Here is a 17649-nt window from a genome sequence, read left to right on the forward strand (position 1 = left end):
TGAATGGTGAACTTGAACTTTCTTTTTTTTTTGTTTGTTTGTTTTTTTTTTAAAGATTTATTTTTATTATTTTCTTATTGGAAAGGCGGATATACAGAGAGGAGAGACAGAGAGGAAGATCTTCCGTCCGATGATTCACTCCCCAAGTGAGCGCAACTGGCCGATACTATGCCGATCCGAAGCCAGGAGCCTCTTCCGGGTCTCCCACGTGGGTGCAGGCTCCCAAAGCTTTGGGCCGTCCTCGACTGCTTTCCCAGGCCACAGGCAGGGAGCTGGAAGGGAAGCGGGGCTGCTGGGATTAGAACCGGCGCCCATATGGGATCCCGGGCGTGCAAGGCGAGGACCTTTAACCACTTGCGCCACCGCGCCGGGCCCTGAACTTGAACTTTCATAACAAAATATTAGGGTGAATCACTTCACCTCTTGGAGAGTTAGTTAATGGAACACGCATTAAGGATATTTTCTCTTTTGTCTTTGAAATCACATGAAGATTATAAACCAATGCTTGTGTAGATGCTAGATAAAGCATAATATTAAACATTATAGGTGAGAAAAGTTTTTCTCTTTAGAATTATTTTTGGGGCTGGCATTATTACCTAGGGGGGCCAAGTTGCTGCCTATGATGCTGGCATCCCATAAAGGTACCAGTCTTTGTTCTGCCAGCTCCACTTTTTATCCAGCTCTCTGCTTATTACCCAGCAAAAGCAACAGAACATGGCCCCAGTTCTTGGGCACTCGCACACATGTTGGAGACCCTGATGAAGTTCCTGGATCCTGGCTGGATCCATCCGCTGTGGTCATCTGTGGTGTGAACCAGCAAATAGAAGATCTTCCTCTCTGCCTCTTTGTAACTTTTGCTAACTTAAAAACATTTGAGAAAATGTTTGAAAAGAAAAACACATAGATTTTAGAAGTATGTAACATGTTTCTTCACCTTCAAGCATCTTATTATTTTTCGTAAGATTTGAAAATAAAACATAAGCCTTTTTTCCCCCACATATCCTCCTAGTTCATTTCTCTACCTTCCTGCTCTGAGTCAATTATCATGGAGAATTTGGTGACTATCCAATGAGAATATGCATGTACATATTCAGAAACTCTAGTATTGACTCATAATTTGTTTCATTGGTATGCATTTTTCACAATTTTACAGAAAGGCTGTCAGCCTTTAGGATGCAGCCTAAGCTTTGAACAATGTTTTTGAGCTTCCTGTCCATGTTCTTGTCTCTTCGGTAAGATATGAACATATCACAAGTATTTATACGCTCTGCTCCTGATGAGCACAATCATTCCAAATATAGAACCGCTTTAGTAAGCATTTTTACACACGTTTCAAGACATGTCTGCACAGGCATGCCAGACCCATGGCCTAATGAGGTTCAAGTGTTCTGCCATGACAAGCATGGCTATGCAATGAATGTTTCATGTATATTCCCTAGTCTTGTGCGGTAAATCATTTGTAAGCACCACGTTTCCCTCAGGCACAACAAAACAAATGTTTGGTTTACAGTACCTTTGTTTATTGATGTTTGAAAATATGTCTTCTGGGTGATAAAAAAAAAAGAAGAAGGAACTGAAAATAGTCTGTCATCTGATTCCCGGGGGTTTTCCTGCCAACAGGCCCTGAGACCACTGAGGGGGTGAGGTCATGGTGTGCTCTGGCAGCAAGAACTACTGGAGATAGTCTGATGAAGCATGTTCATTTATAGCAGAGCAAGTGCAGCTTAGACTAGAAAAGGGGAAGGCAGAAGGGGTAGTCTCCAACTGCCCTTCCACCCAACAAAGACTCTGCAGCTGGCGGTAAGGCATGCCTATCTCTCTAGACCCTCTAAGCAATGCATAGGTCACTTACACCATGCATGGCTGTCAGATGTGACTCAGGGCACATGCAGGTAGGCCTGAGTCATGTATAACACATTGTCTAGCACATAAGCTGGAAACTCTGCCTCAGGTCATATGACCACATGCAGCTGGCAAATCGGACGTCGGTCGCATGTGACTTTTCGGGGTTGCTTATCCAGGATGTCCCAGGATAGAGAAGAGAGATTGGGGTGCAGCCCACCGCTCTTGCTGCAAGCCCGGTGAACAGGCCAGGTTTACGTCTTGATCAGAAGAAACTATTGCCAGGAGGTTCCCTCGAGGACATGGTGTGCCCTTTGCCTATGACCTCCCAGATAGGCTAAGCAAGCAGAGAACAAGGGGCAATCTCCCATGTACAGTCACTGAAACTTATTTTCAAAAATACACGGTTTATCATCAAATTGCTCATCTTAAAATCTTTTGATTGAATTGCTTCTTCATGATTGCTAAATGGGAGCCTGTGTAGCCTGCCTTGGGAAGCCTTCAATGGTCTCAAGCCCCTGTTTTACTGCTTGATCACTGATCTGAACCCCACATTTGTAATTTCTCTGCATAGAACTTGTCACAGCTCTCGCTCTGTGCCTACTGATTTGTTGGTGCCATTTCCTCTGCCAGTTCTGAAGACAGTCCCTTTGTGTTTTGTGGACATATGTTTAATGCCTATTTATTGAAACTGTTTGTGACTTCTTGCTCTTCACCCTTTGCATTTCACCTGGCCTCTAACTTAATATCAATAAAATCAACAAAGACACTAAGCAGTTTTAATACTTAACAGTCACATGATATAGATTAGGAATGCTCCAGGCAGGTAGCAAAGTCACGTGGAGCCTAAAAGTAGTTGCATCAGAAGTCTTACAGTATCTCAAGCCTGCTGCTCAGGCAACTACATGACCTCAGTGTACTGGATTCCAAAGCTGACGTGAGCAGGGACTGGAAAGAAAGCTACCCTGCTTCCTCTAGCCTTGGTTTGGTTCACACTTATCAGCAGGCCTTCTCAGCTCATGAGCTAAGCCACAAATCTCACGTGGCAGCTGCCACTTCAAGAGCTCATTACAAACAGTTCTGGAAATTAGCTTAATTCTGTGAATTTAGCATAGTATAATCACATCATGTAATTAGACATGAAAGTAATGTGGCAGGAATAGAAAGCAAGGGTTTTAACCCCTAGTCATATCTTTTTTCTAAGTGATGTTGTAGGCCAAATTGGGTCCCCCTTACATGGAAATTCTATGATGGGGTTCTAACCAACCACACTTACACTTTATTGGCAGGGATGTAGGGAAAAGAGTTCCTGATTCAGACCTTATCCTTCTCAGAAATAATTCCTGTACTGATTTCTGCATTGATGGAGATTCTCAAACTCATAGTTTCAGAAAATATTATTAGAATTAAGATTCATTGATGCTGATTAAATTTAACTCAAAGAGAGTATATAATCCAGGGACACATTTTAAAATTTATGTCTAATTAGTTTGCTTGTAAAATACAGATAGGGGTCTCTCATCCACTGGCTCACTCTTCTGATGCCACAAGAGCCAAAGCCTACAGTAAAAATCCCACTTGGGTTTGTCACATGGGGGGCAGCTCCCCAGGTACGTCAGACGTCACTTGCTGCTCCTGAGTATGTGCAGGAAGCTGAAATTGGGATTGGAACCAGGACAGAACCCAAGGGATGTATAACCATTTACTTTCTGTATAAAATTGTCAAGGTGTCTGAGAATTTGGATATCGAAACTAAGATACAGTAAAGAAGAAAATTGTTCTGATTTATCTCTGTCTTAAGATTGCTAGGAGACAGGCAAGGGGCAAGTTGGGAAATTGTGAAAAACGTTGGGAACCATGGGTAAGGCAGAGTAAGGCTAGGCTTGGGATCCTAGCTTGAGATCTGGGCAACCACCAGAGAGGAGGCTTCAGAAACAGAATTTTCTCCATGACAAGAGTCTCAACATTCAGAGCAGGAGTCCAGGATGACCAGGATGTGTTATCATTCCCTTCAGTCCTACAGAAGGTTTCTCTGCTGTTCCCAGAGCAAAGGGAAGGGGTAGCAGCTGAAGCTGAGCCCCTCGGAGAACAGAGACAAGAGTGTGCCCCAGGCTTTTCAACCTACGATTGAAGTAGGTTGAAAATTAAGTCCAGTGTTCATGCAACAGAAATCTCATAAGACTTTTGGCTGGAATTCACCTGAGAACAGAAAGACAAAAAAGAAGATTGACTTAATTGGATCAGCTTGGTAGGAAGAGAAACACTGATGGGCATGGAGAGTGGGAGGTCTTGGGCTGGAGTTCAACAGTGCAGGAAAAGAAGGGTCTTCCCTGGAAGTGAAGGGTACCTGACTCAGGATGATGAAAAATAAGTTAATGGTCTTCATGCTGTTTGCCACAGAGAGGAAGGAAGGTTCAGAGAAGCTGGAAGCCAAGGTCCTTGCCATAGACTACAGAGCATAGGCTGAGCATGGGGAGGGTGGGTATAAATGCCTGACCAGGTGGAAATATAACAAGCTCTTTGAAGAGCAGGTTCTCCCATAACTGCCTGCAAGTCATACAAACTTCACTAAACTGACTTTATTCACTTTTCTGGTTTTGATGTTTGGTGGCTTTTGCTTTTAAAAATTAGTTTTTTCATGGTAAGAACTCTTCCAACTACAGCGTACGAGCTTGAACTGATTCAGGGAAGTTACAGTGATACAACTTTCACACACAGTGAAGTATCTGTGAAACTCAGAGCCTAAACTTTCATTCTACAATGTATACAACACAAATACTTTGGTTCTTGGTGTTTTGGAGTTTGATTAACATTTGAGTGTGTCTTGTGGGCTTCTGTCCCTCTCTCACCCCTCCGCCTTTCTTTCGATCCTTTTTTTTTTAAACCCTTTTTAACTGTTTTCTGACATTTATTATTGTATTGAACAAGTTTTTCCTTTCGAATTCAGCTTCTAGTCTATCATCCAAAGTGATGTGTGATGTACAATAGCATACATTCCACAGCTTACAGTGGGATTACATCTAGATGCAGTCATTGTCAATTGAAAATACCAGGAGTAAAAATGGAGCTCACACACATATACTACTAAACGTCCTAGTTTAACAACACGGTTTGCTGCAGAGTGTTGGATGTTTCACCTTTTGATGGTGGGCTGTCTGGGAGCTGCCTGGATTTCTGAGGAAGAATCTCTATATCCATTCTCATCCCAGGAAAATATCAGAGTTCACAACTTAATGTACAGCTACTACAAAATGTATGCTGATTTTGCACTGTTAATAAAGTTGAAAAATCATTACATTTTTGAACCATTGTTGGTTTGTGCCCATCTGTACCACCTGTCTCCACCTGTGCTCTGTTTCTGAGCCTCACATTGGATTAAGGTTAATAATTTGCTTGTAACATAGCTGTAATTTAGCACCTTGTTTTCAGTGATTCTGTCTTCCTATTCAGTATAACGTGTGAGTCATGAGTGACATTATCAACCCTGCTGATGGAGACTTTCATTGCAGTGTGTTCTGAGGAGCACAATACGAATACTGCAGAGACTGTGTTAACCTTGTCCTTTGCATTGCCCTCTGTGTTCTACTTTTTAGTGTCATCCTCTTCTCACTACCCACATACTCTTTCTTGTTAAAGGACACCACCTCTGTTTCAAATTTTTCCACCACTGAGTCATTAGTGTTTGTTTTGACCTCCGACAGCTTTTGACAAATTCCATTCAATTCTCTCTTTTGTCTAAAAGGAACCTTGTTTTGCACCAAATCCCACTGAATTGCATTTTGTTGGCTTACTCTGTAGAATTTCAACTTGCTAATTGTTTTATATTTCTTTCTAAAAAACAATTTTTGGGAACAGATGGTTGCAACTGCCCAGGATTAGCAGCCAAAATCACTACTCAACCAGCAACCACTTTTGGCACCAATGTTAGTTCCTTGTTATGAGAGTCCCTGGAAACAAGCTGATAGAATTAGCGCAATTCCTTTCTTACATTCTTTTGACTCTGGTGTTTTAAAAAATAAAATGTATCTACACTGTCCCTAGTAACTGTTGTAATTTTAACACCATCATGACCAGTCACACTGGGAGAGCTGTGCACATGAACCACTAATAAGAACATGAGGATTTTTATTGTTGTTGTCCTAATTGAAGATCATTAGTGTAACAAATAAATGTTCGTGGGGAATTGTGTTAGACTTCCATTGCTTTACTGTGAAATGCTTCTAGCAGAATACATTACTTGCCATGCTGTTTGAGATGTAGCACAATTTCTAAGGATTTGCCTTATATTCATATTATTATTGTATTCTGTTTTTTAATTGTTTTGTCTCTATTGAGAGTCAAACTAAAAAAAAATTCTCTTTATGATAACATTTATTGGAGGCTTGTCTGAAATAACGTAATGATATATTATAAAATACCATATAAAAATTCCCACAGTGATGTTAAACGATTTGGTTTGGAATTATTTCTTTTTTATTAATGAAAAATCTTCGGGCAATTTCCTCCTTCGTGTGACATTGCTTAACTCTGGCTGGAACATTCCTGTTTTGTTCTCCAATTGTGGAATATTATTCACATGGATTTTCAGAGAGAGAAAATGTGGCTGTGACCAACTTTAACAGAATCTTTAAAACACTGAATTCCTCATTTATGTGTGCCCTTTGCCAGAATGATGCAAACAACTGGCAAGTGATCAAATTCTGATGTCTTCAAGGAATATTCTTAAGTAGAACCAGTGATCAGTAACAGCACCATCATTGCTGAGTTCCTCAGTGCCTTTTCTTGGCATCACTTCCATCACACTGTGCGTTCAGAGATTCTTTCAGCTCAATTCGACGTTAATATCTGTTGGAGCAGTGACCAGTTTTGTCCGAGCTGGGAGAATGGGTACATCCTGCATGAAGGCTGGTGAGAATGAAAAGGTCCTTACCATATGGATCATATGATTGGGGATACTCTTTCCATTCCAAGTTGTTCTGTTCCACATATATATGTAATCAACATTCATTGTTTTTCCTAGATAGAATTCTGCTTCTTTGGTTTTGTCAAAGCCCCTAACACTATGCAGTCTTGCATCATGTAATGAATTTGTCATCGGGTCTCATCACAGAATTTATTCACACAAACTAAGATGACTATAGCATTACTAGGTTATGTCATCTCATAAAAATCATGACTGTTTAGTCTGTTATTAATTAAAATGTCATTATACAAACACGTGACTTTTCTGAATTGTCCTAGGCCAGAAAATAAAGAAGATTATCACCATGATTAGATCTGTAGGTTCAAATTACCTCACTTACCATGTAAGTAACTAAAAAAGGGAGTGTAGGAATTCTCTGGTATTGGCACATGGATATTAAGAGGCAGCTTAATAATTGTGTCAAGGGTCACAAGAAAGTGTGGCTTCTGAAAATATATTTTCTGACACTTAGAGAAAGCTGATACACAATAACCTGAATAAAAACAAGATATAAACCTTACCAAATTACAAGTAAACATGAAGGTATGCAGGAAAGAGATTAAAGTAGCATACATATTATACAGTGGTGGCATTGAACCTCAGTAATAAATGGCAAGGGCCTTTGATCCTGTGATCTCTCTGTTCTTGTCCTGGTTGAGGGAGTTCGCTTCTCATTTTTGGCTTCAGTAAGTTTATTTTTTAGTAAATGTTCTGTAAAACTCACCTATCACATGTGCTGGTATACATGGTATAGTTACTGACAATATTTTAAGGTAACTTATAAGAATAATAATAGCTCATTAACATTTCATATTTGCTCCAAAGCAAGAGATGTTCTGGGTGCTTTACGCATGTCAGCTTCTTAATTCTCATGATAAATTTAAGGAGCAGGGAGATTAAATGGTCTGGGTTTTCAGAGGCAGAGCTGAGACCTGTCCCAGATAGTGCTATCCCAGTATTCTCTCTAAACCATATTTACATGCTAAAAAGGAGACATGAACTCTGGAGCTTTTTTTGCAGGCATCATTTTTGGTGAAATGAAACCTAAAATGGGTTGCATACTTGATTAATTGCTATCAATGTTATAATTAGAGTTTATAATTAGAGTACCCTTAAACTTTCACGATAACCCTATCCTGTGGAGATGATTTACAAATGAGGAATCTCTTTAATATTATGTAGTTACCCAAGAGTCACATCTAATGAGAATGGAAATAGATAAGGTCTAAGTAGCCATATGAAACTGAGGCTTGTGCTCTTCAGATAGCTTGATTGGATAGAGAAGCAAAGTACACGTTAGCTGTGTATGAGTGCTTTGGGTAATGGATTTTATTCAGTACAGAGTCTGCTTCAGGACAGAAAAAGAAATTTCTTTTTCTGAATACAATGGAGCTCATAGCATACTGGATGCAAATTCTAATCCCACTAGATATTCCAAAATAGAAATATGAAATGCTTTTTGCAAATAAAAAGATGAGGAAATGCTGTAGAAAAGGGATAGCAATTGAATTGAGACTTGGGACATGGTTTAATTGGCCAGAAGAAAAGAGTAGGAAGGCCGGCATATCAAGGAACATTAAAGCAGCATGAGCAAAGGAAGTGAGAAGGTGCTAGACAATTGAGTTGTTCACTGTGGATAGATTTTAGGAAGTGAGAAGTGAAGTGATGGTGGTGAAGCCTGGGGAATTGCTCTGAGCTGGGTAACTGGTTTAGATCAGTGAAAGGCAGTGGGTAAGTGGGGATCAGCATGGGTTGTTCTTTAAAGGAATGGTGTAATCAGAAATATTTATTGAACACTGCTGACATACAAAATATTGCTCAGGCACTGTAGAAACCGAGATAATAAAAGCGAATTGTGAAGTTATTGTGAGAGGTGACCATGGCTATGTAAGAACACAAGGCCTTGAAATTGGTTCGCTGACATATGGGCCAAGTTGTAGCCCATTGCGTAGAATTCTTTTAAAATATGTCAGAATAAATTGAGACAAGAAGAAAATATGGAGGACACCAAGGCAATGTTTGTAGAAACGATGTGAGTACACATTAGATATAACCAGTAATAAGCCATCTGCTTTAAAAATTGTTTTTATGATTTCACTGTTTGGGGGTATATCTGTCCAAGTCACTAAAATAAATACTAATTTGTGACATATAGTAAATGTCAAATGCAATACATTAAGACACAGTAGATAGGAATTTGAGAGAATTATTACATTGGGAGAAATATTATATTGCTATATTAGTAATTATTATTCCATATTAATTCATATTTTAAATATAAGAAATCTAAATACATATCCTTGGGTATGACTTAATTGTTCATATTTTATCCAGACATTTCATTGTTAATTTTTCATTGGAAATACATAACATGCTTGAATAGCGAGGTGGTAACTTCCCAGCAAACATTTGTGGAATGAATGGACTTTATCCATCTTTTTTTTTCTCTAAGTAAAATGTGCTTGGAATCATTAATGTATTCAGCATCATAAGTGTTCACTATAAATATTTAAATTTATTTTTCCTTTATTTCGTTCTATACCCAGAATGGATTGCTTTTCAGCTCATAAGTGAAAGGTCACCACTTCTAAGTAGAAGAAAGTGAAATTTGTTACCAACATATTTATTTAAATGGAATCAGAGCAGCAAAATCTGGTTCTTTATACAGTATTGTGAATTATTCATGCTTTTTTTTTTATAAAAGTGGGCCACATGCTATTGATGGCATTTTGAAAATTCTAACATTTTTATAATGCTAAGTTCTATTGTGCTGCACATTTACAATAACCTTACAGGTGCCCTAAAACCATAAGTACTGACATTTCCCTCCTAGTACACATTGGTTTAATTACAATTGTAGTTTCAAATTGCCTAATTAGTTGACTCATCTTTGAATTACTCAGAAACAATAAATAGCTGAGTTATTTTTGATTATTGCCTTATCAGAACAGCAATTATAGAAAAATGCTAAGAGAAAATGCAACAAAGCTGATTTATTTGTATTGTTGATTTATATTCAGACCAAGCCAGAATTGTTGACATTACTAAAAGTTGTATTGAGGTTCTGCAATCCTCAGAGATTCTGTTTTTTTTTTTTCTTTGAAGATTTATTTTTTAAAATTTGAGACTCAGAGTTAAACACACAGTAGAGGCAGAAAAAAATAGACCTTTCATCTACTAGTTTATTTCCAATATAGGAGCTTCATCTGCGCCCATGTTGGTGTCAGGGCCCCAAGTATTTAGGCCATCTTCTGCCTTCTTTGCTTGAGCCATTTATAGGGAACTGGGTCAGAAGTGGAGCAGCCAGGACATGAACTGGCCCCCAAATGGGATGCCATTGTCTCAATCAGCCAGTTTACTTGCTATGCTCCAAAGCCATCTCTTTTCAGTGAGTCTTAATTTTGTTATTGACCATATTCACCTAACATATATCAAATTCATTTCTTTTTTTGCTACAGGTACTTAAGTGGAAAGAAAAATTAAGTCAAAGGAAAATGAACTCCCGTATACATAGATATTAGTTAAACAGTCAGCATTGTAATTCTATTGCCATACTATATTTTTCCTGGCAATTCTCCTGTCTTCAGTGGTAATGCTTCAAAGATGTAAGAACAAGTTAGTTTACTATTATAACTAGAAAATAAGGTGTGATAAATGTTTAAAATTTTCTTCCGTTCATATATCATACAATAAAAATAGCTAAAATACTGTAGAGTAGTTGTGCTAATTTGATAACTATAATAACTTAATGTTAATTAGAAAACTTTATAGCCTATTGTCTTAGTAATTCCAACTTTTTTTTTGTATTGGCTCAATTAGTAATCAACAATGTGCTTTTTGTTTCTTAATGTTGGTGAGTGTGTATATTTATTTATTCTTTTTGTCTATTGAAACAGAAGGATTTTTAACAATTAATTGAGAACATGGAACTGGAAATTTTCTATCATCAAATTGTATTTCGATCACAGACATAAATTCTGTTGACTTTGTTTCTATCTATAAAAAGGAACATAATTTTCACCTCATGGTAGCTGTGAATTCACAGAAGTGAAATAACTTAAAAATGTTTATACATTATTTAAGCACATGATGTTAAGAGATTGTTGCATAAAAAGAAAATTTGGCCAGCCATACTACAGAAATGAAAGATTTTAATGTCAGTTTCATTGGAAATGATCTTTAGATGCTTAGCAAGCAAAGGCAAAATCTCTCTGACCTATCAATGCCTTGCACAATCCAACCTAAAATAAAGTTAATAAGGCTTATGTAATTCAGAAAAGGTAATTCTGACCTTGCTTTACCTCCTATTCTTGACTTTTAACATTGTCACACTACATGACCTTATAGAACTTGGTCAAGCAATGCTATTTTGAAATAGGATGAAGAGTGTATTTTCTAAGAGACAGTAGTGATAGCTTTCATTTCAGTCATTTACGTTGCTTGTTAAAGATGAAAGTAGCCAAATTAATCTTGCATTAATAGAAAAATGAACTGTCAAAAATCAAACAAAGCTTAGTAGATAAAGTTTTATGGTATTTAGACATAAAAGGAGAAGAATGGAGTTCAGGGAAGAGTCTTAGTTGAGAATTATTTAAAATAATTGTAGTGGATGGGTGGGAAATGAGGTTTTTTGCTTGTTTGTTCGCTGTTGGGTTTTTTTTCCTCTTCTGCATCTTAAATTGTTGATGTCATAGGCCATAGGCCTGACAGCGATGAGCATGTGGAGAATCAGCAGGGAAGTGTTTAAAAACTCCCTTGCTCACTCACAGCCTCCAGAATGTATCACTGTGGTCCACAGAGAAAGCTAGGCAGGGTACCAAGGAGATGCTGCCTCAGCTAACACAGCCATAAAACGAAGTGGGTGTCTCTCTGGACTTTAAAAATCATTCCTTTGCAGCTTGTTTTATTTTTGTTGAATCAAATAAAAAAGAATTTTTCCCCCAAACCTTTAAAAAAGAGAGGAATGAAAGATAGTATTTTTGGTAGTATTTTTATATCTTGACATTTTTTTCCATAGATGTCCTAAGTGGAGGAATAATCCAAAACCAGCTAGACATACTCACAAAATTATAATTACTAATGAGATTTTTCAGCTTTAATCAATAGTGTAAAACATCTGTGTACTCAGAGAATTCTTCCTAATTACAAGATGACATGGCATTCTGTGGAGGTATGGTGTGTAACAATCACTCCTATGGCACTAAAGTACATAAAATTAAGCACGCCTTTCATTAATTCATATTCTAGTTGTCATTTAATGAGCATATTGGAATATTCGCAGGAGTGAGTGCATTGTTTTTCCATCATTCCTTCAAGAATTGTGGAAGAATCTGGGATGACTTTTAGTGTTTTATATATATATATATATATATATACTTAAGATCTTGGGGGAAAATTTGGCTTCACTTCCTAATAAATTGCCATGCATGCATGCTAATGGATGCCACTTCACAAGGTTCATACACCTGTACATTGTGTTTACAGACATTGTATTTTTGGCTTTGTTGGCCACAAGGTCTCAGTTGCGTCATTCAACCTTGCGGACTACATAAAAGAAGCCACAGAGAATAATGAACCAGATGGGCATGGCTGAGTTCAAATAAACTTCATTAAAGTCCGGTGTGCCAGATTTGTCCACAATCCATAGTTGGTTAACTTCTGTGTTGGGGTCATTAGCACTGAATTAAAGACTCTTAGGACAGGATATAGCGGTAACTGATGCAATTATTACTTCTGGTATTTTGGAACCAGTGCTTTTAGCATCCATGTAGCTCATTATTCAGTTCTGGGAATGAAGAACATCCCCTAAAATTTCATTTTCTTTCTCACCTGCATATGCATTCATCCAAATGAGACACTGCATTCTTGCAATGGACTGAACCATGGCACTCATCAAAAACTCCCCCAAATCATATACTACATATACTGGGGTTCTGACCCTCAAAGTGGTGGTACGATCCAAGTTAGGACACAATTTGGATGAAGTCGTGGGCATAGAACTTTCACGATGCTTTTAGTGCCATTTTAAGAGAGGAGATCACCATGCTTGTTTTCCACTATTTCACTAGAAATCTAGAAAACAAAAATAAAAGAGAAATCTTGACCATATTAATCCATGTGAAAAATATCAGATGGATTTTGGTACGATGATATGGTTTTGTGGTAAGTTTGGCCAACTATACCACTATTGTTTTCCTCACCTTTCTGTGCATTTTTTTCCCTCTGACTTTCAGAATCATTTCTGCTTGTTTCTTTGACATCATGCATGGTCTCAGGCCAGCACTATAAACAACAGATTGGAAGCTCCCAAGCTTTCTTTTTTTCTTTCTTTTTTTTTTTTTTTTTGGTGTTCTACTTCTTTTTTTAAAAATTTTACTTATTTTTGTTATTATCATTTTATGATACAGTTCCATAGATTGTGGGATTTCCCTTAGCCCCTCTCCAATTCCCTCCCCCCTCACTGAGTTCCCCCATATCATTCTTCATAAATAATCATATGTACCTTATTGTGGACATGGACAATGACAGAGAGTCAAGCATCCTATTGTCAACATATAGTAAACGGTTTCAGTGAGAGTCTATCTTTGGAAGTATGGATACATACTACATTGTATCCTCACATCTGGATATGATAGTCTCCATCACACAGCTGCTGCACATCCGTTAAATGAAATGCCACAATACAAAATCAACAACAGGAAGAAAAAAAAAGAAATTAACACCATGAAGTTAAATAACATGCGACTGAATGACTAATGTGTTGTTGAAGATCTAATGATGGGAAGAAAGGCTGAGTTTTATCCCCTGATTGTACCATGGTGTTTCGTCTGTGAGTGTAGGACAGTTATTGTATATCTTCTCCTCTCACAATACCTTATCTGTTAATGTTGGAAAGCAAGGGCTTGACATGAATTATCCTATAAATTAAATGATTTTCAAGGCAGCAATTTACTGTTTCTCTTGAATTTTTCATTCCATTAGAAGGACTGGCTATGAATCACATCATGAAGTCCACAGTAGCAACTATTGGATTATATCCTGAGAAATAGTGGGAGTTAGGAAAAGAAAACATTCAAACACTCTCATGCTCATTCTTTCATATTAGTGTCTGGCATTAAATTACAGTGAAATTGGAATCTTCCTCTATTTAATTTTCATCAGTCCATCAGACTCTCTTCTTGATGAGTAAAATGTCTACTGGGAAGTTAAGAATATCTTCATGTAATTGTTCCTTTGAAAATCCATCAACCACTGAATTAGATCTTCTGCCTAAAGGTAAAATGAAAGGTATAATTCCAGTTATAAGGTCACAATGTTAGCATCAATGATGGTAAAAAATGGATTTTTTTCATCAGTAGCAACAGCAGCATATATCTATTTCAAATGCCAAGAATAGATGATTATTCAGTAGCCCAGGAAAGACTTTTCTTGACCATCTACAGAAAGGCTTTAAATATCATGGAATTATCCCAGAATGAACACAACTTAATGATTTTCTCTTAGGATTGTCAGAGGTTGTTCTCCTTGCTTGACTCAGATACTGAATTCCCATCCAATGCCCAATCTCTTATAGCATCCTCCTAGGTATGAAAGTGCAGGCAGTTAAAATGGATTAACAGCATGGTAGAGTAAGGTCCTGAATGAAAGAGGAGGTTCCTTTGAAATTGTATACCATCTTGCTTTTCCTCTAAAGCTGCATTCCTGAGTGTCCAGTTTTATCAAGTGAATAGTAAGGAAGCAATGATCCTGTTCTTCTGAGAATTAGCTTATCATGAAAATGGAAAGAAGTTACCAATCACACCCTTATAGTTTTTTTTTTTATTTTGAACAAACTAGGTAGGTTTAGAATTCTTGGCCTTTGTGTTTTGTGTCCCAGCCTCTGTTAGATGCTGATCCTTTCCCCTCCAGAACTGTGCTTAAAAGACTCCACTTCAACCATATTTTGGGTCTTTACTCTGTTGAGGTCCCTCCTCCTGATACTACAGGTTAAGTTAGTAAACAACTAGTAATTATTCATTAAATATTACATTATTGAGTGCCTTCTACTAAGTGCAAGTCCAGGTTTGGCATGATAGCCTAGTGGCTAAGTCTTCACCTTGCAAGTGTCAGGAACCAAAAGGGCACCAGTTCATGGCCCAGCTGCTCCATTTCCATCAAGCTCCTGGCTTGTGGCCTGGGAAAGCAGGAGAGGATGGCCCAAACCCTTAGGAGCCCACACCCAGTAACGGGAGACCTGGACGAAGTTCTTGGCTTCAGATCACCTTAGCTTCAGCTTGCAGCAACTTGAGGAATGATTCAGTGGATGGAAGATCTTTCTGTCTCTCCTTCTCTCTATTTAGTCTGCTGATCCCAGAGGAAACTATGACTGTTGTCAAGTGTTTAGATGATAGCAATATGCATGCTATCTTAGAAGGAACAGATATGAAACAGTGCAAACGATCAGATTCATGCAGATAGAAAAAAAAATCCATTCCTACTTAAATTAAAAGAAAATGGCTAGATATATTTCTGTTAATTGAAAAGCTGTAAGCATAACTGTGCCTGATATGTACTAGAATTTCTCTGGATGCCCACATTATGTAGCAGTTCCTAGGTTTCCAATTTGTCAAATAAATAAATAAATAAATGATGTGCTAGAAGGGACAGTTTAGGCCAACTTAGTTACACAGGGATATAAAATAGTTCCTTTCTGGAAAATGTGAGTATTTTAAATCAACTCTAAAGGATCTGCAAAGGGAAAATATTAGTTAGACAATAAAAAATAAGAGAAGACAACTTATAAATACAAAATGGCAAAAAAGAGAAATAAATGTCAACAAATAAAAATGTTCTCCCTCAAGCAATACTGTATTTTCAAATATATTCACAGAAACCACACATACTTGTTTTTTTCCCTTTATAAATTATAGTGAAACTTGGAGAGTGGTTTAAAGATCTGATAGACTGGGCAAGTATTTGGGAACCATATACTAAATACTCTGCTCCTGATGGAGAACTTTGGTGTTTTGATTTATACTTTATATGAATACAGAAAATTTTTGACTTGGTTCTCATTTGGGGCAATAATGAAACAATGTTTTGTATCATATTCAGCTAAGAATTCAGTTCTCATCAATGAAGTAAGATGAAGTAAATACTTAAAATATGAATATTTATACAGACTCAATCTATGAAATAGATAGATGTATTTTTGTGCTAAGACACTGTGCAGTTATTGGAAACAATGCTTTGGGGTCTCTCACTTAAGAGCACATATGTACTACCGGGTGGGGGGACATCTGTTTGCATGGAAAATTCTGAGAAAGGGATGACTGTACATCACCCCTGTGGTTGCATGAGGCAGGTGAGCATAGTGTTTTTACTACAGATACAACACTCTGCCTCACTAACCACTTCACAGGTTGTTACTATCCGTTTAAACAGCAACACACTGATCAGCAGTTTCAGTTGCTGAGGCAAGACACTACACCTCTCTACAATTTTAGTCCTGACATTGATCAAATCTTCATGCAAGATATATTTTTATTTGCTGGGTTTTCATTATGAGGCATATGATATCTTACCACAAGCATTATTTTCTCTTGCTACTCTGTTCATTTCAGATCATTTTAATGTAAATTGCTGGGTATGTATACATATTATGTTTCAGTTTCAAAGAAATATTATGGTAGTTTTTTTTAAAGCCACTAATTAAAGAAGGGAGGTGGTTACGGGAAGTTTGATTTATGAGCAGTAGAGTATAGCTCAGGAGGAAGAGGACCACTTGGGTTTCTTTCACAAAGTACGGTGACTATAGATGATGTAAATGCATTGTATATTCATCTATCAAAAATAGAATGTATGAGTTTGGATGTTTTCATGATTGGATATGACAAAATATATGCATACAATAAAGCGTTACACAGTACTTCATACATACATGTAGGTTTTAATTTTGTTGAATTAAAAAGAAAATAGAAGTGGAGGCCAGCATTGTGGGGCCACAGGTTAAGCCAACACCTGTGATGCTAGCATCCCAATATTAATTGCAACTGGGGTCCTGGCTACTTGAATCCTGATCCAGCTTTCTGCTAATCTGAAAAAGCACCTGCTGATGTGCCTGGGAAAGCAGTAGAAGATTGCCCAAGTGCGTAAGCCTCTGCACTCACCTGCAAGATGAAGGTGATGTTCTGGGCTCCTGGCTTCAACATGCGCTAATCCCAGACCTAGCAGGCATTGTTGGGTAAACCAGTGCATAGAAGACCTATCTTCCTTCTCTTTATGTATCTCTAGCTTGAAATAAATAAAATAAGTTCTTTAAAAAAGTAAAAGTAAACAAATGGTTTTCTCTCATTCCCAAATTGGGAGCTTTTTCAATGAACTAACCACAAATCACCGTTTTATTGAGCAGTGTGCAGTACAACAAAACAAAAGGACTCGTGTGTTTATCCTAATCGCTTTTCTGCTCTTGACCATATTCTACTGATAAGAACAGTTACTACTCTTGATCTTAGCCAAAAGGCCGAGAAGCAATTGACCATATTCTATTATTCTTTCATCTTTTTTATCCTTTATCTACTGTCCATTTACCAACATTTGCTCATGTATAGCAAGCATGCTTAATATACATATATATCCAGGCTATAAGCTTTAAAGTCTGAAATCTTAATGTTGCTTGTTGATGGATTGCTAGAGGAGAATTGAAGGTGGTGGACAGGGAGTAGGTGTGGTGGGAGGTGTTCACATGATCAGGATTGTGCCCATGGAGGGTGGCTCTTGTGAAAGTGAATGATTTGAGTTCATTTGGCGAGATGGTCCTGTCTCTGTTTCTATGCTCACCATGTGATCATCCCCCCACACCAAGA

At 37.7% G+C, this 17649-nt stretch overlaps 1 pseudogene; it reads right to left on the reverse strand.

Annotated features, from left to right (window-relative positions):
• Positions 1-17104: 17104 nt before the first annotated feature.
• On the reverse strand, positions 17105-17318 carry LOC121163809 (annotated as a pseudogene).
• Positions 17319-17649: the final 331 nt, after the last annotated feature.

Source organism: Ochotona curzoniae, unplaced genomic scaffold (assembly GCF_017591425.1).
Source record: "Ochotona curzoniae isolate NIBS_2020 unplaced genomic scaffold, NIBS_Ocur_1.0 contig_64, whole genome shotgun sequence".
NCBI classification, from domain to species: domain Eukaryota; kingdom Metazoa; phylum Chordata; class Mammalia; order Lagomorpha; family Ochotonidae; genus Ochotona; species Ochotona curzoniae.